Source organism: Acinonyx jubatus, chromosome C2, assembly GCF_027475565.1.
Source record: "Acinonyx jubatus isolate Ajub_Pintada_27869175 chromosome C2, VMU_Ajub_asm_v1.0, whole genome shotgun sequence".
NCBI lineage: Eukaryota > Metazoa > Chordata > Mammalia > Carnivora > Felidae > Acinonyx > Acinonyx jubatus.
The window spans coordinates 131106656-131133751 of NC_069384.1; the positions used below are offsets into that span (position 1 = coordinate 131106656).

The 27096-nt window shown below is 44.2% G+C and overlaps 1 long non-coding RNA gene across 15 annotated transcripts in view; it reads left to right on the plus strand.

The window, feature by feature from the left end:
- Positions 1-19863, plus strand: part of LOC106971594 (uncharacterized) — a 46701-nt gene extending 26838 nt beyond the window's left edge. For 6 of the 15 annotated variants that reach the window (XR_008297996.1, XR_008298003.1, XR_008298005.1 and 3 more), the window contains 2 exons: positions 13106-13217; positions 17663-19853. This is a non-coding gene — a long non-coding RNA (uncharacterized LOC106971594). Of the gene's footprint in view, positions 1-186; positions 2346-6135; positions 6278-13105; positions 13218-17662 lie in introns of all 15 variants that reach the window. The other 9 variants (XR_008297994.1, XR_008298002.1, XR_008298004.1 and 6 more) reach the window with 6 other exon arrangements.
- Positions 19864-27096: the final 7233 nt, after the last annotated feature.

Here is a 27096-nt window from a genome sequence, read left to right on the forward strand (position 1 = left end):
GAGTTCGAGCCCCGCGTCAGGCTCTGGGCTGATGGCTCGGAGCCTCGAGCCTGTTTCTGATTCTGTGTCTCCCTCTCTCTCTGCCCCTCCCCTGTTCATGCTCTGTCTCTCTCTGTCCCAAAAATAAATAAACGTTGAAAAAAAAAATTAAAAAAAAAAAAAAGTATGAATCCAAGAAGTAACCAGTGAGTGAGTCCTCAAGTCTAGCTTACACTATGATATAAAATGTGATAGTCATTTTATTCTTGTCTGCTTACCACGTTCCAGGCACTGTTCTAGGCATTGGAGATGCCTAGCGGTAGATAGATTGCCTGAATTATTATAAAGGCCTTTTCATTGGTCTTCTTGCTTTCACCCTGGCATCTCCTTCATTTTCTCTCAGCCAGTAGCCATTATAGTTTCTTTGTTACACATATAGTCTATGTACATGGACTAAAAATGTAAACGGAACCCACTAGACTGTGCTGTGGAATGTACACCCCATAGGGCTATATGTGGCAGCCCCAGGAAAGGGATCCTGTTAAAAGACAGATCACATTACCCCTCTGCACAAAATGCTCTAGAAACTCTTCTCTACTCCCCAAACAGGTAAGCCATACACTAGCCTCAGAACCTTGGTGCTGGTGCTTCCTTCTACCTAGAGAAAGCTCTTCTGCCAGATATCCATCCAGATCTCCTTCGAGGCTTCACTCAAATGTCACCATTTCCTTGAGGCCTTCCTTGGCCACCTGTTTTAAATTGCAACTATTTCCATCTTCTTCCGCTACATTCCTATTCTCCTATACCTGGCTGTCGCTCATGCTCATGCTCCTGCTTTTTTTTTTTTTTTTTTTTTTTTTGCCCACTTGTTTTTTTCTAACACACTATTTATGTTAACTTTAAGTTGTCTGTCCACCTTCATTGGAATAGAAGCTAGACAGTGGCAGGGCCTTTTGTCCCATTTGTTCACTGTTCAAATCCCAAGAATTCATAACAGCGCCTGGCACATAGGAAGTGCTCAACGAATGAATGAATTCATCGTTTCATGACTGAAGTACGCATGACAGCATAACTGATTGAATGAAGACATAGGCTGAGTGCTGAGGGATGACAATGCGGTGCCAATTCAAGCTACCTGAGAATGTCAGTGTAAGTTTCACAGAAGAGGTGACACTTGATCTAGGACTTGAAAGAGAGGGAGGTGGGTCGAGGCAGGTGTGGTAGGCAGAATAATGGCCCCCAAAGATAACCAGGTCCTTTTTCCTGGAGTCTGCGAACATTACCTTTATATGACAGAAGAGACCTTCAGGTGTGATTAAGTATCTCGAGGTGGGAGAGGTTGTCCGATATTATCCCGGTGGACCCCCAAATGCAATCACAAATACCCTTATAAGAGGGCGACAAAGATAGGTGTAACAGCAGCAGAAGTGAAGGTGACAATGAAGCAAGATACTTACTTTGCTGCTGGCTTTGAAGACGAAGGAAGGAACTTGGAGCCAAGGAATGCGAAGAATGTAGTTCTAGAGGCTGGAAAAGACAGTTGGATTCTTCCCCAGAGCTTTCAGGGAGCATGGCTCTGCTGACACCTTCATTTTGACTTGGGTGAACTGAAGTTTGGACTTTGGACCTCCAGGACTGTGAGGAAATAAATGTGTGTTGTTTTAAGGCACATGGTTTGTGGTAATTTGTTACAGCAGCCATAGGAAGCTAATACAGCAGGTAAGGGGATCCTAGAAAGAGCGAGTCGTATGTACAAATCATGAAAGTGGCAGCACATTGAAGAATCCCCTGAGAAGTCGAATGGATCTGTGTTCAGCAATAGGGAATGGAGAAAGATGGGGCTGGGCAGGTAGCGGGGGCTAGATTGCGAAGGGCCTTGCACGTCAGGTCAAGGAGTTGAGTGTGTTCCACTGGCATACACTGTGCTGTGTTGCCCAGATCCCCTTTCAGGACCGGTGGGCTTAAGCTTCATGGAGTGCTGCTAGCACATGGCCCCGTGTCTCAGTTCTCTTGCACTCTTTCCTGAAGGCAGCCGCCTTGCCTGAACTCGCGCAGCTTCCTGGAGCAGCCTACATCTGATGACTGGTCTACATAGGAGTAGAAAGAGGCTACCCATCTTACCCCACTTCAGGAGAACTCTGAAGGGCCGTCCCAGTATCGAAAGTCCCCCTTGGGATTAGTTGCAGCTCTGCTGTGATGACTTCTCCGTGTGCCCAGTCCTGTCTCCTTTCCTCCTGGCCACAGGTGTTCATGTCAAGAGCTCTGCTGAGTAAGCATCGGACCTGCTGGTCTCTGTCTCGTCCTGCTTCTCTGGGAACTCAGCCTGCCAATGTGAGCTAACAAGTCTTTAAGCAAGAGAGTGAAAAGTAAGACTGCCATGGGTGGTGGTGGTGATAACTCAGATCAGTGTGAGGATGGGCTAGGTTGTGGAGAGATTGGAGGATGGATCAGTTAGGAAAATGGGGCAAAACTACAAGTGAGAGAAAATAAAGTCCCCAAGACAAGGGTAGAGGCAAAAGGAACTCTATGTGTGGTCACCAGCTTTTCCATAAACAACCTCATGGAGAGAAGGTCATCATTCTCAGCGAAGCCTGGTTCACTGCATGGACTAAAAAGAAGTCCTTCCTCATGATGGCCCAATCATTGCATTTTGTCCATCATTTCTAGTCTGGTTTTGTAGAGCAGTCAACTTCCTTCCTTTTTTCTTTCTTTCTTTCTTTCTCTTTTTTTTTTAATGTTTATTTATTTTTGAGAGACAGAGTGCAAGTGTGGGAGGGGCAGAGAGAGAGGGAGACACAGAATCCGAAGCAGGCTCCAGGCTCTGAGCTGTCAGCACAGAGCCCAACGCGGGGCTCGAACTCATGAACCACAAGATCACGACCTGAGCCGAGGTTGGCGCTTGACTGACTGAGCCACCACCCAGGTGCCCCTAGAACAGTCAACTTTCTTACCAAAAATATGTTCTCTGTTTCTCTGGTGAAAAATCCACTTAGGGAAATAGCAGATTTGACCAACCATTCTTCTTAGAACAAGAAGCCTACCAAATGGTGAAGCCTCCACTAGGAAGTGTTCTTTCAACTTTTTCTTGAATACCTCCAGTATCAGGGAGCTCATCTTTTTGCAAGGCAATGTATTCTCACTCTTAGCAGAATCCTTATATCAAATCTGACACTGTCCATAGCTTTTCACTTTGTTAGTTCTAAGTGAGGCATGATCATCAGCATGGAACTAAGTTTAGGAGCCCTGGTTTTAGAGTCAGACAGAACTGGGCTTAAATCCAGAGTGTGTTCCCAACAGTGTCCTCAGTCCACTTATCTCACCTAGTTTGCTCAATGTAAAATGGGGATAAAAATAGAATATACTTACTGAGGTTGTTGTTTATTATTTTATTTTTATTTTTTTTAATTCTTTTTTTAATGTTTATTTATTTTTGAGACAGAGCATGAATGGGGGAGGGTCAGAGAGAGGGAGACACAGAATCTGAAACAGGCTCCAGGCTCTGAGCTGTCAGCACAGAGCCCGACGCGGGGCTCGAACCCACAGACTGCGAGATCATGACCTGAGCCGAAGTCGGCCGCTTAACCGACTGAGCCACCCAGGCGCCCCACTGAGGTTGTTGTTTAAAAGAAATGTTTAGGGGCACCTGTTGGCTATGACTTTTGATTTCAGCTCAGGTCATGACCTCATGGCTCATGGGCCCAAGCCCCACGGTTCATGGGTTCCTTGCTGACAGCATGGAACCTGCTTGTGATCCTCTCTCTGTCCCTCCCCCACTTGTTCTCTCTTTCTCAAAATAAATAAATTAAAAAAAAAAAGTATGCTTAAAGCATGATAATTGGCACATGGTAAATGCCTAATAAATGGTAAAAAAATTACTATGGATGTGAGATGTCAATTTAATACGTCTCCTTCTAAGTATTGCATTATGATATATGCCCTCTTCAGAGGAGAGAGAGAAAGAAAGAGAGATAGGGTGTGTGTGTGTGCCATCTCTCCATTGAATTGTGAGTGGATATGCACCTGGCCTTCTTGAATTCAATGTATGTTAAGCACAGATATTGTGTGTAGACTCTCATTCAGGACATGCAGAGGATATAATCAAGGTGTCTCTCCAGTTTGGTTTTTTTTTTTTTCCTACTTAGAAGAAGAAAGGATTTGCTTTCCATTTACCAAACAGCAGGCCTGCATAATAAGAAAGGATTGATTTTCTCAGCATTCCATTAGCTCTGGGTCTTTAAAGAGAGCATAATGCACTCCAGTGGGGAGATGAATTGCATCATCCGGGAGCTGGAAAGAGACCTGGAGAGGAATCAGGCTGGAATCTTAGCATTCAAAGGGAATAATCCTACTCTCCTCCACATTCACCATATATGTTTTTTTTTTTAATTCCCTAAAGTCTGGCAGTTTATACCCACATTTCCGATCCAGACACATGTTTCATAACCAGCTCAGCTGCCGACCCAGTTAAATAATAATGAGTGATTTTTATAAATCTAAACTTTCTCTCATAAGAATCCAGCGGAAGAGGCTGCAGGGTGGTGGTTGGGAGAGAAGTCATCAGTAGTGATGTTGAAACCTCTTTGATTGATGGTGCTACACACTAGCTGTCTGCAAACCATCAAACCACTGGTGGGAGAAAAAGAATTCAGTGAATCCACTGGTTGTTTTGTCCACCTGCAATCCACACAAGTAAAAGATAGAAATTCAAAGAAGAAAATGTTGCTTTCTCAGAGAATTCAGTGATCTTTTTTTCCCCCGTTGAAGAAAGGTCGCCTACTGGAGGTTGTTATAGGAAATATAGAACAACCAGGGGCTGAGACACTCAGTTGGTTAAGCGTCCAACTCTTGATTTCTGCTCAGGTCATGATCTCAGAGTCGTGAGATCAAGCCACAAATCGGGCTCTGTGCTGGGCATGGGGCCTGCTTGGGATTCTTTCTCTCTTTTACTCTCTGCCCCTCCCCTCCCAAAATAAATAAATAAACATCTAAAAAAATATATATTTACCTGGGTGGCTCAGTCGGTTGAGTGTTCGACTTCCACTCCGGTCATGCCGTTCCCGGGTTCGAGCCCCGTGTTGGACTCTGTGCTGTCAGCTCGGAGCCTGGAGCCTGTTTTGGATTCTGTGTCTCCCTCTCTCTCTGCCCCTCCCCTGCTCATGCTCTGTCTGTCTCTCTCTCAAAGATGAACGAACATTTAAAAAAAATTTTTTTTAAAAAGATTCTCTCTCTCTCTCTCTCTGCCCCCCCCCCCATGGGTGCATGCGTGCACTTTCTCTCTCTCTGTCTCTCTCAAATAAAAAAATAATAATAAAAGAACATTGCCAATGGTAAGATGGCAAAGGTTTAACAACAGACTGGGGGGAGGGGTCCGTGATTTGTAGAAAGCGCTTGTGTCTGTGGTGGAAGCACTCTCACCGTAGTCCGTTTCTGTTTCAAGCTACCAACATGATACCACCGAATGCGATGTTGGGAAGAAGAATCCAATAGCACCGCATTTTATAGTGTTTCCACCATTCAGATACAATAGAAGTGGTAAACTCAAGAGCACAGAGAATAGTAAAATGTAGTGAAATCCTTGGGAAGTGGAGATTTTATTACCTTTGCATTTAATGTATTTATTTGGGTATAAGTTTGCATAATGTAGTTTTTAATTATGGCTGTTTTTAATAGCCAGCTATCAGAATTCCTGAAAATATAACAGTGCATGTGAGCCAAGAGAAGAGGCTCCAACTGAACCCTGACTCTTGTGGCACTTGAAGACAACTCATTTTCCTTAGATATTGGGGATGGGAGGCATATAAACCTCTCTCCAGTCCCATCCCCATCCCTGACCATTTTCTCACTCATTCATCTTTTGTTTAGTCAATAACCATTTATTGAGCATACACAGGGCACCGGAAATAGTGAAATGACCAAGAGGAGAGCTCAAGATAGAGAATGGAGCTGACTACAGGGGAGAGTAATAACACACGTGACAGAGATAGAAATGGGCAAGCTGACAGTGAGGAAGGAAGGGTGGCCTCTTGGACTGAGATCCAGGGAGGGCTACCGGCCACTCAGCCTTCAGGTTGCCTCACTAAAAGTTTGACCTCCGAGCTCTTTTTGATGCAGTAGATCTTTCCCCCTACAGATACACTGTCTTCCCTCATCTTCCAGGATATCACCCTCTTCTTACCTTGTTAGCTGCTCCTGCTCGGTCCATTGCTGGCTGCTCTTTACCTCCACAACCTTCTGATGTTGCAGTGTCCCAGATCCCAGTCCTTGGACCTCTTCTCTTTCTTACCTCCCTCATCCAATGGTAAGTTTTCCAGCGTCATGGCTGTAGCTTACCCACCTGCAGTGCTGACCCTTCCTCTGAACTCCAGACTCATTTCTCCACTTGCCCATTTGACAACCCTACTGGACAGCTAGTAGATATCTCACTCTTAACATGCCAAACACCTGACCTTCTGTCCTTTGCAATTTCCTTCTCTTTTATCTTCCCATCCCAGGAAATGGCAACTCCATCCTTCTAGCTATTCAGGGGCTCAAATCTATAGGACATTCTTGCCTCCTCTTTTTCTGTAACACCTCAAATCCAATCTATCGGCAAAGATGATGGATTCTGTCTTCAAAATATCCAAACGGCAACCTTGTCCCACCACTTTCACGACCTCCACTGCGGACCAAACCATCACCATCTCTCACCTGAGTGTTTCAATACCCTTCTAATGGGCCTCCCTGCTTCCACTTTGTTCACACCCCTTCCTCCCTTCACCTCTATCACTTCTCAACATAGAAGCCAGAGTGGTCCTGTTGAAAAGAAAAGTTTGATCATTTCATTACAGTGCCTGACATATGGCAAACTTTCTACTATTGTTGCATTTAAATTCACAGACAATTTATTCTACTCAGTGATACCATGATTTCTAATACCTGATTTTGTTAGTTCTCAAAGATGAATAACTTGGGCTTAAACGGGATACCCAGGATTACACAGGCAACTGAGTGGGTCTTTAGTCTCAGAGATGCTGGCCTGCAGTACAAACAATGCCTTCAGAAGAGCAATTTTATTTTATGTTTTAAGTTTATTCATCCATTTTGATAGAGAGAGAGAGAGAGAGAGAGAGAGAGAGAGATTGAACACACAGGAGGGGCAGAGAGAGAAGGAGAGAGAGAATCCCAAACAAGCTTCGCACTGTCAGCGTAGAGCCCGATGTGGGGCTGGACTTCATGAACCACGTGGGGCCGAGTCTAAGTCAAGAGTTGACTGACCCACCCAGGCGCCCCTCCCTATGTTTAATTTTTAAAAATTGAGATGCTATTTACTTACAGTGAGATTGACCACTTTTAGCATGTACAGTTCTATGAGTTTTGACTAATGTATGCAATCAGGGAACCACCACCACAAATTGATTCATAGAGTTTACATTTTCTCAAGTGAAATAGGGATTTCTGGGTATACCCGTGTTACTAAAAAGCCTATAGTCTAGAATATTTTTGAATAAATGCAGAATTCTTGCTCTCAAATCTCTGACAAACACTGATGAAAATGGTAAAATCACTCTTCCTTTTGGAGGATCCTCTGTGTCTCAATCACTAAGAGGAGTGATTTGTAAATTAGCAAAGTCATTGTTTGGTCAAATGGTTCTATTGAAAATAATTTTACCAGTACTCAGAAATAGTTTGTAGCTTTCCTTCTTAAGAGTAATAAATATTTCAGGGGCGCCTGGGTGGCTCAGTCGGTTAAGCGTCCGACTTCAGCTCAGGTCACGATCTCACACTCCGTGAGTTCGAGCTCCGCGTCGGGCTCTGGGCTGATGGCTCAGAGCCTGAAGCCTGCTTCCGATTCTGTGTCTCCCTCTCTCTCTGCCCCTCCCCCGTTCATGCTCTGTCTCTGTCTCAAAAATAAATAAACGTTAAAAAAAAATTTAAAAAAAAGAATAATAAATATTTCCCTTGTTTATATATATTTTTTAAATGTTCATTTATTAAAATTTTTTTTTACATTTATTTATTTTTGAGAGACAGAGAGAGACAGAGCATGAGCAGGAAGGGGCAGAGAGAGAAGGAGACACAGAATCTGAAGCAGGCTTCAGGGTCCAAGCTGTTAGCACAGAGCGCGATGTGGGGCTTGAACTCACGAGTAGTGAGATCATGACCTGAGTGGAAGTCAGATGCTTAACCAACTGAGCCACCCAGGTGCCCCACCCTTGTATATATATTGCTTTGCATTTTTCCCACTGAGAGTGCAAAAGTCCACCCGTTGGAATACTATGATTGCCTTGTGGTGGGTGAGGTCTTGCACTGTGGGACGGAGTCAGTGCAGTCTTAATGCAGGCCAAGGTGCTACCTGCTTGTTTGATTTTCATTTTTTCTTAAACAAGGTAGTTCTTTATGGATGCAGATAATGTACTGAATTAACAATACCAATGGGAAAGGACACAAACAATGATGTTCCACACCACAGCTTAAACAAAACCTGCCCTTTCTTAACTAATCTGGGTTTTTATTTGGACAGTTATTATTATTATTGTTTTTATTATGCAATGGTTCTCAACCTTGGCTGCATATAATAATCACAGAGGAGCTTTAAAAACAAACAGGGGCACCTGGGTGGCTCAGTCGGTTAATCATCTGACTTCAGCTCAGGTCATGATCTCATGGTTTGTGAGTTCAAGCCCCGCGTCGGGGTCTGTGCTGACAGCTCGGAACCTGGAGCCTGCTTTGGATTCGGTGTCTCCCTCTCTCTCTGCCCCTCCCCCACTAATGCTCTGTCTGTCTGTCTCTCTCTCTCTCTCTCTCTCTCAAAAATGAATAAACGTTAAAAAAAATAAAAATAAATAAAAAAATATGATGCAGGGCCCATCTCAGAACAAGTCTGAAATTAAAATCTGAGTGGCACTCGGGAATCAGAAACAGTTAAGGCTCCCTGGGGATATTCTATTATGCCACCTCGATTGAGAGCTAGAACTGCTACTCTAGCTGGGCACAAAACTTCCTGCGTGGTTTTGAAGGTCTTCCCTCCAAAGGTTGGCCAGAGCTGGGGGTAGCCTACTGGAGGGGGAAGATTCCAGAGCAGAGGTTAAAGGATATGTATTAGTTCCAGCTAGCAGAGAAAACTGGACCTCTTTGGGCATTTGTTTCAGGACCAGGAGAAGGCGAAGCGAGTGAGGTGCCTCGAGTGCAAAATTTAAGGAGACACTGGATCCTTACTGCACTTGATCCTGAGAATACATGCCTCTTTAAATTTTGCACCCCCAGTACCTTATTTGCCTTACTCTATTCCCTCATCTGCTGGGTTTCTCATCTGTAAACTGATGAGGCGGGCTTGACTACTATCTTTCCCAGTGCTAATATTTTATGTCCCAAACATAAACCTTAGGCCAAGCTAGAAGAAAATGGAAACTTGTGTAATAATCTGGTTTAGTTCAGTCAGTAGCCAAAGCGGAATAATTCAGACCAAAGGTACTCTCTTCTTCTGCAACAGGAGGGCAGATTTTCTTTGTTCTGGTCTTCAGGAAGGTTGTATGAACATTCCTCAGTGCATATTCCTTAATGCTATCAATGGTCCTCAGACCTCTGCTTCTAGCACTTGTCTTTGACTTTTAGCCCAGGCCATCTACAAATTGCTATGCGTTCGCTTGTGCAACCTACAAAGTGTCAAAATATGTGTGTTAGTTGGGGAGGACTGAGTTAAGTGTCTCCCTGGCTGTGCCCCCTAGGGGTAATATGTATTTTATTTTAAAACTGAAATAACTTGAAAGGAAGGCTGGGGGGGGGGGCGGGGAGCATGCGAAGTTAGCTCCTCCTGACAAGTGAGAGACAATTGTTAAATTTTCAGGAATTGGGTGATATGGCCATCATTAAAAATTAACTTATAAGAACTTACAATTAAATACATTCTATTTAAAAATGGAGGTAACAAATATTCCAAATTCATCATGTACTAATTATTTGACTACATTTTACTACTATCACATTCTTGAGGTTGCTTAGGTCTATTGTACAGAAATATTAAATAATGGAGTATTGCTGAGCACCTCTCCCCAGCTGCACTCGGTGATATCACGCAGTAGCTGGGTATCAGCTGCAATAGGCGTCTTTATACCATGGAAATTGGCAAGTTGTGCAAATCACGGCTTTGTCACTTGGAGATTCAGTTGTTATACATTTGCCAGCACGCCACTGGCTTGGGTTAACTAATGAGTTGAAAAGTATGGTCCTTGGGATGTCCTATTGCCCCTTATAAAGCAGCTACATGTTAGTGGGGAGAGCTGGGCACTGACTAGTTCTGCTAATACTTTTGAGAATACCGTCTCTGTCCTGCAATTTCCCCCCATCTCTGAAGCAGGCAAAAGTGCAATGCTTGCCCCTGTCATCCCATAAGATCACTGTGAAAAGAAAAACTTATTTTAACGGTCTAAAATAGTTCTATGGTTTATGTTTTGTGGTTTCATGAATGGGCTCTAAAAAAGCGAATGCCTCATGCAAACACAAGACATCGTTACAGAGGATCACACAGTCTCAAGAGAACAGTCAACGGATACGAAGGCATATTTCTGTATTTAATTTAGTGTTTGGTTGGATGTGAGGAGAGATAGAATAATGTTCCAATGCCCATCTTTGGAATCTGTGCCCTTTTGGGGGAACTTGATGCACCGGAGCAGTTTTTAAGATGGCACATTTCGGTTACGCTGGGACACTTGAGTGGCTAAATTAACTCATGGCTCAAACTAAGTGCTATTAATAACTCAGAATTTTATGTTAAGATTATTCACTTGTAGGCATCTTTTTTTCACAGAAAAATACGTGTGAACAAAACGTAAAAGGATTAATTTAGCATCATATCCCGTGATTTCAATGTGGGGCGAAGTGGTAAGTTGTCACTGTATTTCCTTTGCCAATACTCACACTTGATCTGCAGCTGTGAACTGAGTTCAGGCCAGAGATGGACAATGTCACCCTCACTCTTGCCCCACTGTGACCATTAGACACGATCTTGAGTTGTCTGAACCCAGCTCTGGACTATAGAGCCTTGGGGAAGTATAAGTTTATGGCAAGGAGTCTGAATCCATTTCAAACCTCAAAGCTTTTTTTTTCAGTAAAATAATGACTATTTTTCAAATTCATCCAGATTCTGTCCCTATGAGCCAAACACAGTTTCATTTCAAGGCTTTACTGAATCCATAGAGTCTTTGGGTCATCAGGGCTTCTCTATGGTTAAATGGGTTGTCCCCTGGCCCAAAGTGCCTTGTATGAGGGGGCTCATACAAGGGTTGAAAACGAACCCCAATTCCTTTCCATGAGCCATTTGTCCTACTTTGGGGCTGAGTCATCCCCAGGTGGCACCATATTTTAACTGATCCATCTAGAAAGACTTCTTTTATCTCAATTTCATAAATGCATGTAAATACCAGCAGGGGCTCTCTGGGCATTATATATGTTCTCTGCCAATAGATAGATATTAATAAACAACTACCAGAATACAGGTGTCCAAGTGTTTTTCCCTCAGAAAAAGAAATCTTTATGCCCCAAAAGGTTGGAAAATCCCGTGTGAGATCTTCAATCTGTTTGCACCCACATTTCTAATTCTTCTGTCAGTTCTGTGAGTGTGTGTGTGTGTGTGTGTGTGTGTGTGAGTGTATGTGTGTGTATGAACGCAGTTGGAAGTTCTCCCCTCAAACAGAGACCAGATTAACTGGAATTTTTTAGTCTCCATTCTTCCCCAGACTCTGGTGAAGATTCTATGAATATCATGGCTGTCATGGACCCATCCACACTCTACCAGCTAAGTTTTGCTGCACAAGATGCCCCAAAACTTATATTAAAACAATAAACATTTATGATTTCTCATGATTCTATGGGTCAGCTAGATCAGCTCAGTTGGGGCTGGATGACCTAGCATGGCCTTACTTACATGTCTGGAGGTTGGCTCCATGACAGCTGGGGCATTGGGGAAACTTGACCATGTATCTTTTGTCATTCAGCAGGCTAGCTTGGGTTTATTCATTTAGCTGTGAGTTTCCCAAGAACACAAGAGAGTTAGCCCTGATGCACAAGCACTTTGACAGCCTCTGCTCACACCCTGTTTGCTCAAGTCCCATCAGCAAAGCAAGTAGCAAGTTCAGCTCAGAGTCTGAGTAGGAGGACACGGCCAACTGGCATTGATAGAAATTGTGGCCATGTTTACAAATTACTGTGCTCACTGATTTTAAAGACATTAAGGAACAAAATTCTACTTCCAGTTTCTACCAGAAAAAAAGAACTGTTTCTTGCCTTGCCTAACATTATAGCTATGTAATTTTAAAGTTTCCAATAGCTACATTACAAGAAGCAAAAAGAAACAGATAAAATGAATTTCCATAATGTATTTTATTTAACCCAATATATCCAACATTATCATTTCAGCATATAATCAATATAAAGAATTATGAGATATTTTTCTTTTTACTTTTTCATACTCAATTTTCCAAATCTGGTGTACATTTCATACGTCTGAATTTGGACCAGCTGCATTTCAAGTGCAATAGCTACACAGAGCTTATGTCTACCTCACTAGACAGCACAACTTTAGAACATGGGCTTCATTTCTTTATTTACATGAGAAAACCGAGGCTCAGGGAGGATAAGTAGTTTTCCCAAGGTCACGTGGCTGGCAAGTGGTTGACCCGGGATTCAACCCTAGGTTAGCTGGACACCAAAGGCTTTACTCTTTCTACTGTACCACATTGGCTGCTTCAACAGGCAGGATTTTGGGGGGGTGGGGGGAGGAAGCACTGGATCACAGCCTTGCTTTTGAGATGTAAACCATTTCCCTTTTCCTTAGCCCATGGGGTCTAAATCTATCTGACTTCCAAGCCTTCCATAGTTTAGCCTTTAGTGGTTCATTCCCACTGTTCTGCATTCATGCCAGTCTCCCTTCCCACCCTGCACACATATTATATTAACCTGGACATAGTTTACTCCTGCACTACCTACCCTTCCGGTGTCAGTTCACCAACTCTTTGAAAGAAGATGGGCTCTTCTTTCTTTCCTGGTGGTGCTATATCTCCAGAAAGGTTGCGAAGGTCCCAGGAATATGAGGTATGTTAATGATTTCTCTTTATCTTCACATCACGCATTTTGTACTGTTCTTTCTTGGTAGTGGGAGCTTAATAAGTCGGTGACCCATCTGAGCTGGCATCAGAGGAAGGATCAGGGTGCTCAAAAGAAGGGCCTTGGATGATGGCCTCCAAGGCACCCTCTTTCTGTGAAAGGTAAGGAAGGCAGCTGGCTGACCACGTGACTATGCAGCAGGCACGGGGCAGCCTGGTACGTCAGAGGCCCTCAATAGATGTTTTGTTGGAAGAATGGATCGACTGTTCTTCTAAGTCAATTTGAGACCAAAAGCAGGGTTGGATTGACAGACTTCTTGCCACACCCACAAAACCGATAAACATAGTATTTTGCAAATATTATATAAATGCTGAGTGTAAATTTGGTAGCAGAATAAAAATGGATATTAACGACTGACAGTTAAAAACTGCTCAGTCTCTGATTGATCTTTTCCAACACTCTATTTTTCTATCCGAACAGAGTATATTTTCCAACATCTTTTATGTTCCTCTGGTGAAAAAAAACCCAGCGATTAAAGAATATTTCACTTTTGATCGTTCCTTTCAAACATTTTCCTGTTCTGTTTGAAGAAAGCATATTTTTCCCCTTTTTTTTTCCCCCAACTCTGGTGAAACATTGGAGCAGTTTTGGTTCTTGAGTTGTTTTTTTTTCCCCCACATAATTAAGCTGATTAGTATCCCATATGGAGTGGAAACAATTGGCTTCACGTATGCTGGTGGATGGTTACCCACAGAGCGGTCACTGTTTACATGCTTCCCATTTCCTTGTTAGATAAAGATCTGGCAGACTTGAACTCTGTGAACATTACAGCCTCTGGTTATCAGACATGCCTGTATCCTGTTTAGTGGTATGAGATGAGATAGGTATTCTGTAATTTTGTACAGAAGGAACTTTGAAGATGCTTACCCAGCCTCCATTTCCTTTCGCCTGTTTCTGGCGGCCCCCTGATTTGTTCAGGGAGTTTTGTTTGGGTCCATGCAGCCCTGAGGTTTAGGGAAGTTGACTCCACCTCCAGTTGCAGTGTGGGCTTGATTGGTCTGAATAATCTTCCCTCCTTGCCGCAGAAAAAGTCTAGGAATCCAGACCTTAGACAGTTAGCGTGTGACATTCCTCAGGCCAAAGGGATTGGTTCAGGGGTGGGCATCTGACCAAATTCTCGCCAATGAGATGATGCAATAGAAGGTTTGGCAGGAGTTTCAGGGTAAGAGGTCTCACTTTTTTTTTTTTCCATTTTAGAACATGAAATTAATTGAGCACTGTGTCATCATTATAAGTACTATTTTCAAGAGATTTATAATGATGTGGAAAATGATTATGACATAATATTAAATAAAAAGGATTCAAAATTGCTAACACTCTAGAATCTTAACAATTGCAAAAACCCGTTAGAAGAAAAATGCTAAAGGAGTGGTTTTCTGAGTGACTGAGTTACGATTTTCAATCTGTTTGTCTCTATTTTTCAAGTTTTTTACAGTGCACATGTGACATCTATTGTCTAGGGTAAAGAGTGTTTAAGAGGTCTCACTCTTAATAGCTGTGTTACTGAGCGGAGTGGTCCCTCTTCTTTGGACATTGTTATGGCCAGACTGCAAAGCCAGGAGATGCTACGGTCACCTTGCCGTCAGCCTGACTATGCTGCGAACCCACAAAAGAGGGAGGGACCAAGCAGATGATAGAGAGGCAGTTTGGAGGCTGATGGAACCACACTTGATGGCTATTGTATATCTGGACTCTTTTAGTTGCATGAGTCAGTAAATCCCCTTTAAGGTATGAACCAGTTGAAATGGAGTTTCTGTTACTTTTAGCCAAAGGCATCACTACTGATATAGACAATTTTACCAAAGAAATGTGAATCAAAAAATGAGAAGTCAGCTTAACATAAATGTGTGAATGCATATAGGAAACACAATACAAAGCAGGCCTGGGTGGAGTATAGTGTCCCCCCTACCCCCACCCCCACTTCTATCTTCCAAATGAAGAAATGAGTTCATAGAGTTTCGACAAAGCTTTGAAGGGACAGAGCCAGAGTTCCTGCTAGGCTTATAAACCCTAGATATTAACAAAAAGCTGTACTTTGACAAATTCCTTCAGAGAAGCCCTATGGGCAACTTGATACCAGACCCTACCTTCACCTGATCTTAATAGCCAAGCCCAAAGCCTCCTACTTTTTTGTTCATAAAATATTTGAACAGAAAACAGTTCGGAGTATATCCTGGTTTTCGACCCAAGGTTCTGCCTTGATAACCTTGCCGTTTTTCTTCGAGTGATTTGTTTTTTCTTTCTGAAAAAATGCTCAAGAAGATAAGTCCTTCACTTACCTAGACACGAGCATGGCACCCTGATAAAAATAGTGTAGTCAGATTCTGTCTGAACCTCACTTTCTACCCCGAAGCAATTTGTCAAGATATTTTCCTAAATATAGAGAGTTCTCCTGCCAAGAATTCTGCCTGGCAGTTGTCAGGCAATGAAATTGCAATCTCCTGATTACCAATGAATGAACGAATAAATGGTCCTTCCACCAAGAGATGACATCATACTGTATAGATTTACTGCTACTCTTTTTTTTTTTTTTTAAGTTTATTTATCCTGAGGGGTGGGAGGTGGAGAGAGAGAGAGAATCCCAAGCAGGGTTTGCACTAACAGTGCCCCGACTTGGGGCTCAATCCCACTGTGAGATCATGACCTGAACTGACACCAAGAGTCATGCTTAATCGACTGAACACCGCCCCCCCCACCCCCCGCCCACCCAGGTGCCCCTACCCTATTGCTACTCTTTTGAAGAATCTATTACAGTCCTGGTCTAGAGTGCTACTACCTTTATCTTTTAAAAGGGCTCTGAACTCTCTGAAGTTCAACACTAGGATGAAATATTTTTAAAACTTTCCCCAATATTTGACAATGGATATTATGTCATTATTTACCTTGCAACTATTATTTTGGCACATTGTAAAGCACCGGTAATATGGCCATTTCAGAGTTACACTTGTCTAGTTATTTAACCCTGAAGTTCCTTTTTAAAGGGAATGGTGTGGACAAATGGGTGCATGAAGCATATTTCAGGGAACAGTGAACTGACCAGTATGACTGGAGCAGAGAATAATGGGGAAGCATTTTCAAATGTAATGTAGAAAATCTTAAAACCCAAACTAAAAAGTTTTCTCCCATGGGTATATGTTTCTAGATGTGGGAGGAATGAGGACTGCAGGCTTTAAGAAGGTGAGTGTGGTTGCAGAGTGCGTGACTCTGAGGCTGGGGCCTATTTCAGATGACACGAAGGGGCCCATGTGCCACTGGAACAGCATGATGGCAGGAGTGGCAAAAAGAGTGGGAACGATGAACCAGAGTAGAAGATGTTAGGAAGACAGAGAATTGACTTCTCTTGGGGACCAACTGGGTAAGGAAGTCCAGACAGAGAGGACATCAAAAGTGATCCTAAGTTTCAAAGCCTCCATAATGGGTGGATGAAATTACCACTGGAAATGTCAGGAAATGCAGAAAAGAGAGGCAGTATTAGGAGATAAGAAAAAGGAATCTGTTCCCCAAACGACTGAGTTTGGGATGATAGTAGGACAAGAGGTAGTGCTGCCCATTAGGCAGTTGGAAAGATGTAACTAGAGCTGGTCAGGGCTGGAAATAAGATCTGGGAGCTGTTGCCTCCTCAATTCCTCTTTTCTTCTGAGTAGAATCCAACCTGTGTTTGGGTTGCAATGGCTCAGACAGGGAGGATAAATCATGACTGGCCAAGGTCCAAACATGATAACTTATTTCCCTTTGGTTGGTCAGGGGGTGAACATGTGATCCAATTCTGGCCAATGGCCAAGGGACTTCTGGAAGGATTTTCTTCCTGATAAAACAGACCTCCATGAGGAGAAGGCCGTTTGGCTTTCATTTCTTTCCTTCCTGCTTGCGACTCTGTCAGGAGAGAATGGGATTGTTGGAGAGATGTGGCTTGACGTGTTGAGAGATATGGCTGACACATATGTCACAGTGATGGTGACAAAGCGGAAAGAGAGTAAGAACCTTTGGTCAGTCACTGGTGTCCTTGTTGATCTGCTGAACCAAGTCTGGAATTGCCTACCTCCAGACTACTTGTTACACACAAGTTTATTAAATGTCTTTGTTACTTATGTTATTATTAGTTGGTATTTTATTACTTTCCCCTGAACATATCTTAACTAAAACAGATGTAATTACTAATGCCTGTGAGAACTGACATAATCTGAGAGGGAGGGAGTAAGAGAAAGACAGAACCTGGAGATATACCCATATTAGGAGATGGGAGCTTTTCACTAATCAAACCTTAAGATTTTTAATAAAAAAGGTACATAGGAAATTTGTTTTTAATTATGAAAACATACCACACACAAACATACACTCCTACAATCTCCTTCCTCCAACCACACATTCCAGAGAGCATATGTTCCAAATGAAAGGTCAAAAAGGAGATGGGTTTCAGTTTGGAGCTATAGGAGGGCAATTATTTCTCTAATGTGGTTTGCTTCCTGTTGCTAAAACTGAGTCCCTTCAAATGAGATTGTTTGCTAAGTGAGGCGTCTCCTTCCTCTTCCACCCTTGGATGAATTAGGGAGCAAGAGGAATCAGTCAAGTTTCCTCACTGTGATGGGCCGAGGAGCTCTGTGTATTCCCTGTGGATAGTGGCCTGCCACTGGAGAGGCCACAGGCTGGAGCAAGGAGCTGACTCATAGGGTAAGGAGAAAATGGCCTGGATCTTTCACAGAGGTAAGCAGTGTCCAATTGCACTGGGGGGAGGAGGGAGAGGTTATGACAAAGAAAGCCGTATCTATTCCACTGAGCAATTAATGCCATTATTTTTCTTAAAAAAGCATTTTCTCTTAAGCCATCGAGGATAATTTAGCCTCCATCTTGACAGAATGTACTAATGACTGCTAATGGATACATTCTTTTAATAAATGAAGAGGCACAAGAAAATTGCCTGATATTAAACAGAGTCCCACATGTCTTATCGGAGTCTATAATGGCCCTATCAAGTGACCTAAATGAAAGAAATGTGACTCTTCAGGGGTTAAAGGAGTCTATTTTTTCTTAGTGCAATATAAATTCGCTGCTAGGGAGAACAGTAATTCATTGGTCTATCCTAAGAAATGTTTAAAAGGGGGCCATATCTCAAGTTAAATGATGCATTTCCTATTGGTAGCGAAGAAAATATGAAATAGAACCTCTGTGCAGTGTGGATATATATAAATAGCCTCTTATCTGGCAATAGAGCCCAAAACTCTTTTGGGTCTTTGATCCTTGGAATTTTTAGCCCAGAAGTTGAAGAGCCTGGTAATTTGTTATTAATTTTGTCCAATTTTTTTCAATACCTTCCAGGGTGCTTTTTGTTGGTTGGTATGATTTGGTAATTTTAAACTCTATTCTTGGAAATGTTTCTCCAGATTCAAGTAATTCCTAGTACTCTACCTTCAGTGGGACACTTCTAAAAATGAATAAAGAATTCCAACAAATCAATAAGAAAAAGACAAACAACCCAAAAGAAAAATGGATAAAAGAAATGAACCAGAAAATCAAAGAAGAAGAAATGGCCAATAATGATACGAAAAGATGAATGATCTGTATTATAGTCTTTTGCAACTTGCTGTTTGCAATACAACACTATGACTCTAAGCTTTTCATCCACCCGTGGTATTGTGTGTGGCAATATTCATTTTCACTAGTGTGACAGTATTTCATTTGGTGAGTATTCCACAATTCTATTCTCCCCAAAATACATGTAGCGTGAATCTATATTTATAATGCTCAAAAACAGCTACAAATCATATATTATATTGCAAAACAATACTTGATAGAACTATTTTTTTTTAAAAAGCCAAGTAATGATAAAGACAAATTTCAAGATAATGTTTCCTTGGGGAAGGGGGAGATTGACATTGGGGATGAGATGAGAGAATGTATCTGTTATCTATTGCTGCATAAGGAACCACACTGAAGCTTAGTGGCTTAAAACAAAAATCAATTATTTCTCATAATTCTCTGGGTCAAGACTTCCCACAGGGTTCTTCCACACAGAACCATCTGGCCCTCTCGTGCAACTGCATTCAGCAGGACTGGGCTCGATGGTCAAGATGGCCCCACCCTCAAGGCTGCTATGCCTTGGACCTTTTCTACTTGATTTCTCTCACCATGTGGTGTCTCATCCTCCAGGGCCTCTTTTTCCATGTGGCCTTTCCCTCCAGCAGGGTAGACTGGATGTTCTTTACAAGGAGAAAACACCCACACAGTACTTATGTAATTAAAACTTAATTACAATTAAAATATATTACCTAATGAAAGAGTGCTCTGTGGCCAGATTGTTTTTGGAAATGCTGCATACAGCATCCCCTGTTAGAGCTTCATAATGCAAAAAATAAAAAAATAAAAAAAAATAAAGCTTGCTAAAGGCTTTGAGAAGTCTCCCAAGGAGCAAAGAAGAAAAGACCTGCTTTGGTGAAAGGAGCTGGTAAGAGAAGGCAGAAGCGCTCCGCCTTCTCTGTCCTCAGGGATATAGGAAGGGAGTACTGAGGTAGAGAAAGCTCGAAGGCTGGGGCTCATCATCTGAACTCTGCTACTCCTGCTCCTTCAAAGCGCAGTGTAACTGAGGGAGGCTCTGACAGCCTCACACGTGAGGCCGGAAGTGGCCTGGAGGCCAGAGAGTCAACAGTGCTGCTCCTGGAATTAAGTCACCTAGGTCCCAGTCCCTCCCCGCTGCCCTGCCCTGCTCTTGAATTAGCTCATTTTCCTGACTCCTATCTCTAATTTGCTTTAACCCCTCTGACCTGCTTTTAATGTTTATTTATTTTTGAGAGAGAGAGAGAGAGAGGGACAGAGCACGAGCAGGGGAGGGGCAGAGAGAAAGAGAGGGAGACATAGAATCCGAAGCAGGCTCCAGGCTCCGAGCGGTCAGCAAAGAGCCTAACGCAGGGCTCGAACTCACGAACTGTGAGATCATGACCTCAGCCGAAGCCGGACGTTCACCGACTGAGCCACCCAGGCATTCCACCTCTGACCTGCTTTGATCAGTTATCCTCTTTGTATTTGTGGATCTTCAGTTTGTCTCTTCTGCCTGGTGGCCTTAAGCTCGTAGGACTTGCTTCTCTCTCTTCCTTTCCTTTTATTTAATGTGAAAGTTAATCCATGACAATTTTAACAAACTCAAATAATACCCCCAAGACAAAAGCCTCCCCTTGTCTGTTCCCGTCCCACTATTCCACTGTCAACTAAGTTTCCTTCCAGAGGAGTCTCTGTTTATGTAAACACACATATGCGTCCATGTGTGTGTATTTGAACAAAATGGTATGAATATGTTGATATACTTCCATGATCTCCCTTTCCACTTACTATTATAATGTGTACATATAGTCTTTACAAGTTGGTGCATAAAGACTGATATAATAGCTGCCGTACTCCAAAGTGCATAGGTTCCTTTACTGATTTAGCCGTTTCCCTCTTGATCAACATTTATGTTGCTCCTTTTTTTCTGCCATTGTAACCAGTGTGGCAGTGATCACCCTTGTATGTGAATTTTTGCACATTCAAGCGAACGTATGAGAAACTCCAGAAAAGGCAGTGCTGGCTGGATCTTAGGGCATGCCTGGCCTTCCTTGTCTCATTGCCCTTTTGACCCTGATGTCCTAGAGACCTCTGCTGTCACCCACCTGTGTGCCTGGACCACTCTACAGCTCACCCATTCCAGGACCTGTCTTCCCTGCCCTTCCTTGGGGAGCTAATCCCTTATCACCTGCTCTCTGGAGCTCTGCCCTGGCTACCTAAGTTGATCTCATCGGTTGACAACTGTGCCTCGGTTACTGCACTTGCCACGTTGTGTTACCATGATTTTTCTACTTGTCTAATTTCCCCACTAGACCAGAAATTTCCAAATGCATCATCAGTGTCTGACACAGGGCTTGGCACTCACTAAACGAACGCATGAATTCATTAGTCAATTTAACTGAGCTCCCACTGTGTGGCAAACAGCTATGAACAAATCCAAACTCCCTGTTCTTGAGTGGAGACATGATAAAGAAATAATTGTAAATAATTGGTCAGCTGACAATAAGTGCTGTAAAGAAAGGTAAGGAAGAGTCTGGCGCTAGAGAAGGCTATGATTCACGGGTGGATGACATTTGAGCAGAGACCTAAATGAGGTGAAGGACTGAGCCTGCTGATTGTCTGGGAAGAACATTCTAGCAGTGGATGTATGAGTCACCGAATGGAGGCCAGGTAGGGGATTCCTCACTCCCTGGTATGACAGGAGGATATCCCGAAGGCTGAAAGGATCAAAACAAAGTTAACTCAATTATGGAACCTAACATGAATGTCCCAGCTTGGGTTCCCAGGAAGGAGCCTCTGAGATGATTAGTATGTAGAAGGTTTATGAGGGAGAAAGGAAGGAGCCTGGAGGGAAAGAAAGCAAGACTGGACAGAGGGAAAAGCTGAGCTATGATGCTTTTCTCAGAGATGGTGTCCATCAACTCTTGGGAGTTCTGAAGCCAGATGGCCCTTCAGAGTGGTTCCTAATTGGGCTGGACCTTTTTGCCTCGCCTCAGTCATTAGGTATCAGCCGCCACAGGAAGGGGTACAACCATGGGCACAGTGGTGCTTTTAGCCATCACTGTCCCCAAAGAGGGTCACAACCGAAGGGCTGTCTCCCAGCAGCACTCCCAGCAGCTGAGGGGGTGAGTCCTTGGTTTCTGTAGGCCGTGCTGGGTGGGGCAGCACAGTGCTCATCACAGGTGAGACAGGTGGGCTTTGGAAAGAAGAAAAGTTGGGGCGCCTGGGTGGCTCAGTCGGCTGAGCATCCGACTTTGGCTCAGGTCATGATCTCGCGGTCTGTGAGTTCAAGCCCTGCGTTGGGCACTGTGCGGACAGCTCAGAGCCTGGAGCCTGCTTTGGATTCTGTGTCTCCTTCTCTCTCTGCCTCTCCCCTACTCATGCTCTGTCTCTCTCTCTGTCAAAAATAAACATTTAAAAAAATTAAAAAAAAAAGATTCTCTCTCCTCTCTGCCCCAACCCCCCCCCCCCACTTTCTATAAAAAATAAAAATAAACCAAAAAAAGAAGAAAAGTTGGTTTCCTGGGCCTGTTTGCTTGCAGGGTCCTTTCCCTTCCCCAGCTCTGCTCAAGGGTGTTGACACCTGCAGGCTGCATTTCTCAAGCGTCCTTTGGAGCCTCTCAAGCTCCCTGTTAGCTGTTTCTGGCCAGGCCAGTAGGAGCTATGGATCAGACATTATAAGGAAGAGAAAGGGGGAGGGCAGGTGTTTCTTTTCTCCCTTTCTGCCCTGGGCAGTTTCTCCATTGGCAGCCTTGTCTCCCGGCTCTGCCTCTCCTGTTCAGGCCCAGTGTGTTTCCTGCCTCCACCAGGGAACCTGAGCCCCTGGGCTCCAATGCAAGTACGGTGGCAAACACAAAATGCTCAAATCTCCTTCAAGGAAGGACTTGCTGTCCAACGGCAGGGCACGCAGCCAGCCTCCAGCTGTCAGCTACCGCAGGGTCAGCCTTGCTGGAGGTCGTGCCTTTCCAAACCACCCACATCTGGTGACCGAGGGAGTGCGGTATTAAATGCCTCACCATGTTGGCTTGATGAGGGATGCTCTGGTGAGCAACCCTCCAGACTTGGCTGAGGTTTAGTTCAGGCTGCACCCCACTGCACCTTCTTCCCCTGACATCCTGCTGCTGCTTCTCCCCCTTCCCAGGGGTTGACCCTTAGTAAGTGTCTTACACCCCAAACTATGCTTAAGTCTGCTTTTGGAGAACCCAGCCTCCAATACCACTTCTTTCCCTCCGTCCTTCCTGCCTTGAAGCCTACTGGCTTCCTGTGGTGCTAATCTCTGGGTGGCTGTTTGGACACTTAGATTTTTCCACTGCCTGTGTAACCAATTCACTGCATTACACCCTGATCTGCTTAGATACAAACTGAATTCAGTTTTTCTGGTTAGACTCTGCCTGTTATACTGGGTTTCGCATGCAAATTTAAGTTTATACTCTGGCCTCCTCTTTTAAGCAATTGTGTTTCAAAGGGCCCCTGACTTAAACAAAAATATTAAAAATACAGTCCTTTCCTTAGCCTCGCGGCCATTTGTCAGTTGGAGACTTGTGACATTGGACCGTTTAAAAGAAACGACAGAGCCAACCGTGGAGGTGTAGCATAAGCAGGTGAAACCAGCCAGCAGCAGGTGGACCATAACCCACACGGTACCCAGACCTGGTGGCCCAGTGCTGCTCCTCCCAGCCACCTGTTCTCAGCTGTCACCTGTGGCTCCAGCTGTGTTTGGACATACAGATCTCCCTCAGCTTGTGAGGGGATTGTGTCCTCATAACCCATCATAAGTTGAAAATACTGTAAATTGAAAATGTAGGGGTGCCTGGGTGGTTCAGTCAGTTAAACCTCTGACTCTTGATCTCGGCTCAGGTCATAATCTCACAGTTGATGAGTTGGAGCCCCACATCCGGCACTGCACTGACAGTGGGAGCCTGCTTGGGATACTGTCTCTCCTTCTCTCTGCCCCTCCCTACTTGTGTGCGTGTGAGTGCACCACCCCCCTCTCTCAAAGTAAATAAAACTTAAAAAAAAAAAAAAAGAAAATGCATCTCATATACCTAACCTCATAGCTTAGCCTAGCCTAATTTGAACATGCTCCGAATGCTTAATTAGCCTATAGTCGGGCAAAATCATCTAACACAAAGCCCATTTGATAATAAAGTGTTGAGTAACCCATGTAATTTATTGAACACTGTACAGAGAGTGAAAAACAGAATGGTTGAAGTAGAGCAATTGTTTACCCTTGTGATCACATGACTGCCGGAGCCCAGACTCATGAGAGAGGATCAGACTCCATAGCACTAGCCCAGAGAAGACCAAAATTCAAAATTCGAAGTGCTGTTTTTATGGTGGTTTTGCACCACCGTGAAGTCAAAAAATCCAAGTCGATCCATTCTAAGTCAGGGATCATCTGTATGGCACCAGCGATCCCTGAGCTGGGTGGACTCTGGCTTCTTTATACTAACGTCTCTCCTCCTCTGCGACTGTCACTGTGTCTGGCTCTGAGGTCGGCTGGTGTCTGTGGTCCCCACTTCCTGGCTGTCTCCGAAAGGCCAGGCTGGAACGAGTGTGAGGTCAGCAGGAGCCTAGGGCACACAACTTCCAGAAGAGTCCCTGGTGGGGTTGTGCCCCTGCAGGGTGGGCAGCTTTCTTTGAAGTGGTAAGATGGGAATGGGGCCAAGCCTGGTCAGAGGCCAGGAGTAGGGGCGGGGGAACCCCTGTAACAGCCAGAGTATAATTGGGACACAGAAATTGCATCGGTTTGTTTCTGTAAGAGAGGATTCGATAGACAAGGTTGTGAATAAGGTAACTGGAAAAGCAAGAACCCTAACGTATCGTGGAGGTGGCAACTGTGGGAAGCAGCCACCGCTCCTCAGGCTGGGGTACTCAAGGAAGAGATTGACATTATTAAAACTTAGGAACTCAGAGGACGTCCTGGGGGCTGGGACCCCACCCTCCGAGAAGTGAGTGCGACACAGCGCCTGCTAGCGTCTCACAGGGCCCTGTGACGTTGGATGTACAGTTTTGAAGACATTGGGCTGCTGCCACAGGACCTGCTACAGCTGGGGCGATGCTTATAGGAACAGGAAGTAGAGGGGAAGCAGCATTGAGAGTACAAGTCCTTCAGCCTGGCAAGCGCCCTCTAACGCCCCCTATTGGCAGAACCTGGCAAGGAGCTGCTGACAAAGCAGGAATTCGGCTTGCGGGGCTCCAGAATGGTAGGTTTGAAGTCAAGAGACAAGAGCTTTGACTAACTAGCCCACCTCCCCGAAGAGTTAATTAATATCCAAGGAGTCGCAGAAAGAAGTGGCCTGTGACCTGGTCAGCACAGACTGACCCAAGAACACAAATCAAAGGGAGAAGAAAGATAGCAATTTGCGGCCCAGCCAGTGACTGGAGATTCAGTTTGCAAACAGGAAACAGCAGGTCTGAGTTATAACACCAAGACTTCAAGATTGTTCAGTGACAGGTGGGAGCACTGCTAGAGCTACAAGAACTTGGCAATGCTGATGCAGTAAACCACCAGTTTCCATGTCTTTCTTTCTGCCCCGTCCCTACCCACTACACACACACACACACACACACACACCCCACATGGTGTAGATGCCTCATTTGTTGCTGTGTCTGCATCATAGAATAGTTACACCTTCAGCCACCTCTCTCAATGACATACCTCCCTACCACGTAAGTACAGTCTTTTTTTCCCCCTAAAGTTCTAGGCCCAGCGTGAGGCTTGAACTCATGACCCCAAGATCAAGAGTTGCATACTTTTCCGACTGAGCCACGCAAGAAACCCTGTAAGTCCTGTCTTGAATAAGTGACTGTAGTAGTTACCTGTGGCTACCTAATAAATAACCCCCAATTTTTAGCAGGGTAAAACAACCAACATTTATTATTGCTAAGTTAATAATAATAATTATTATTATCTCGCAGTTTCTGCGGGGCAGTTTGCCTGCAGTTTGGAGCTCCTCACGAGGTTGCAACCTCAACCTCGTTGCAGGTGTCCATCAGGGCTGCCTGCATCTCAAAGCTCAGCTCGGGGAAGCTGAGCCCACGCGCGCGCGGCTGTTGGCAAGTCTCGGGTTCTTGCTGGCTGTTGGCCAGAGGCCTGCCTCAGTTCCTTGCCATGTGTGCCTCTCCAGAGGGCAGCTGAAAACGTGACAGCTGGCTTTTCCTAGAGCAAGCAAGCCAGAGAGCCAGAGAGCATGAGAGAAGGCGAGGAAGACAGAAGTCACAGGCGTTTTTCTGATCTCAGAAGTGACATCCATCCCTTTCGTTGTATTCTGTGTGTTGGGAGTGAGTCAGGTCCAGTCCACGCCGGAGGGGAAGGGATGACACGAAGGCCCGAGTCCCGGGACATAGGGAATTGTCGGAGCCACTTCAGAGGCTGCCCGCGCAGTTGTTTTTCTCACCATGACCCAGGCCCCATTTGCACTAAAGTCTTGAGTAGCAGGTATCCGTTCAGTGTGAGTAACCAACTGTACAGGCGCGGTTGAATACATGTTGAGTCTCCAGTTCTAATCAAATTATACTTTACAACAAAGTTAGCGGAAGGCATGTATAATGATACCCATAAGCATTATGGCACCAGTTAGGCATCCATGGTAGACGGCACACCAAAATGACTGCAATTAGTATTACTTCTACACAGCCAAATCCATTTAACTTTGCTGATGTGTTTAGGCCGCTGGTGTCTTTCATCAGCCTCTGTGTTGATAATTTTCCCTGGTACCACCTACCACTTAATTATCACCTCACATGCAAACTCTGACACTCACATAAACTAAATAACAGACATCCTAGATCTTACCATACAAGAGCTGGATGTTGGTCTCAGCCTCTTTCTTCCCAGAGTGTTCCCTTTCTCCCTGCTCCCCAAACGTAAACTCCTGAGCAGCAACAAGCTTCGTTAGCAACAACTGGATCCACAGGCTGTGAACTGAATTTCTCAGGGGAGAGGCGCTGACGTTGCAGAGAGCCTGGCGAGAACAGCTCAAACCCTCCAACATTTCTACCTGAATTAAGGCAGTTCGCTTCCAGCTCTCCCCTCATCAGCGGCATGTTGCTTAGGTAACTTCAGCTGGGAACAAAGTCTTTAAATGTTTGACAACCTCAAAAGAGAAAACATGCAAACTGAGGCAAGAGAATACACTGGTATTGAATGAGCTTCAGTTACTTGGGACCTATTGTCAGATCCTTTCGTGTATTGATGGGGAAGAAGGAGGGCCAGAAGAGGAGGAAAGGGGAAAGAAAATACTACGGGGGAGGATCTGGTGGGCTGCAGATCTACAAGGTGGGATTGCCAGATAAAATAGAGGACAGCTTGGTAAATTAGAATTTCAGATTAGAGAAAAACCAAATAAATAATTTTTAGTGTAAGTCTATCCCAAGTATTACATGGGACTGTCTTATACATTAACATTTTATTTTTCATTTCTTTTTAATCTGAAATTCTAATTTAAC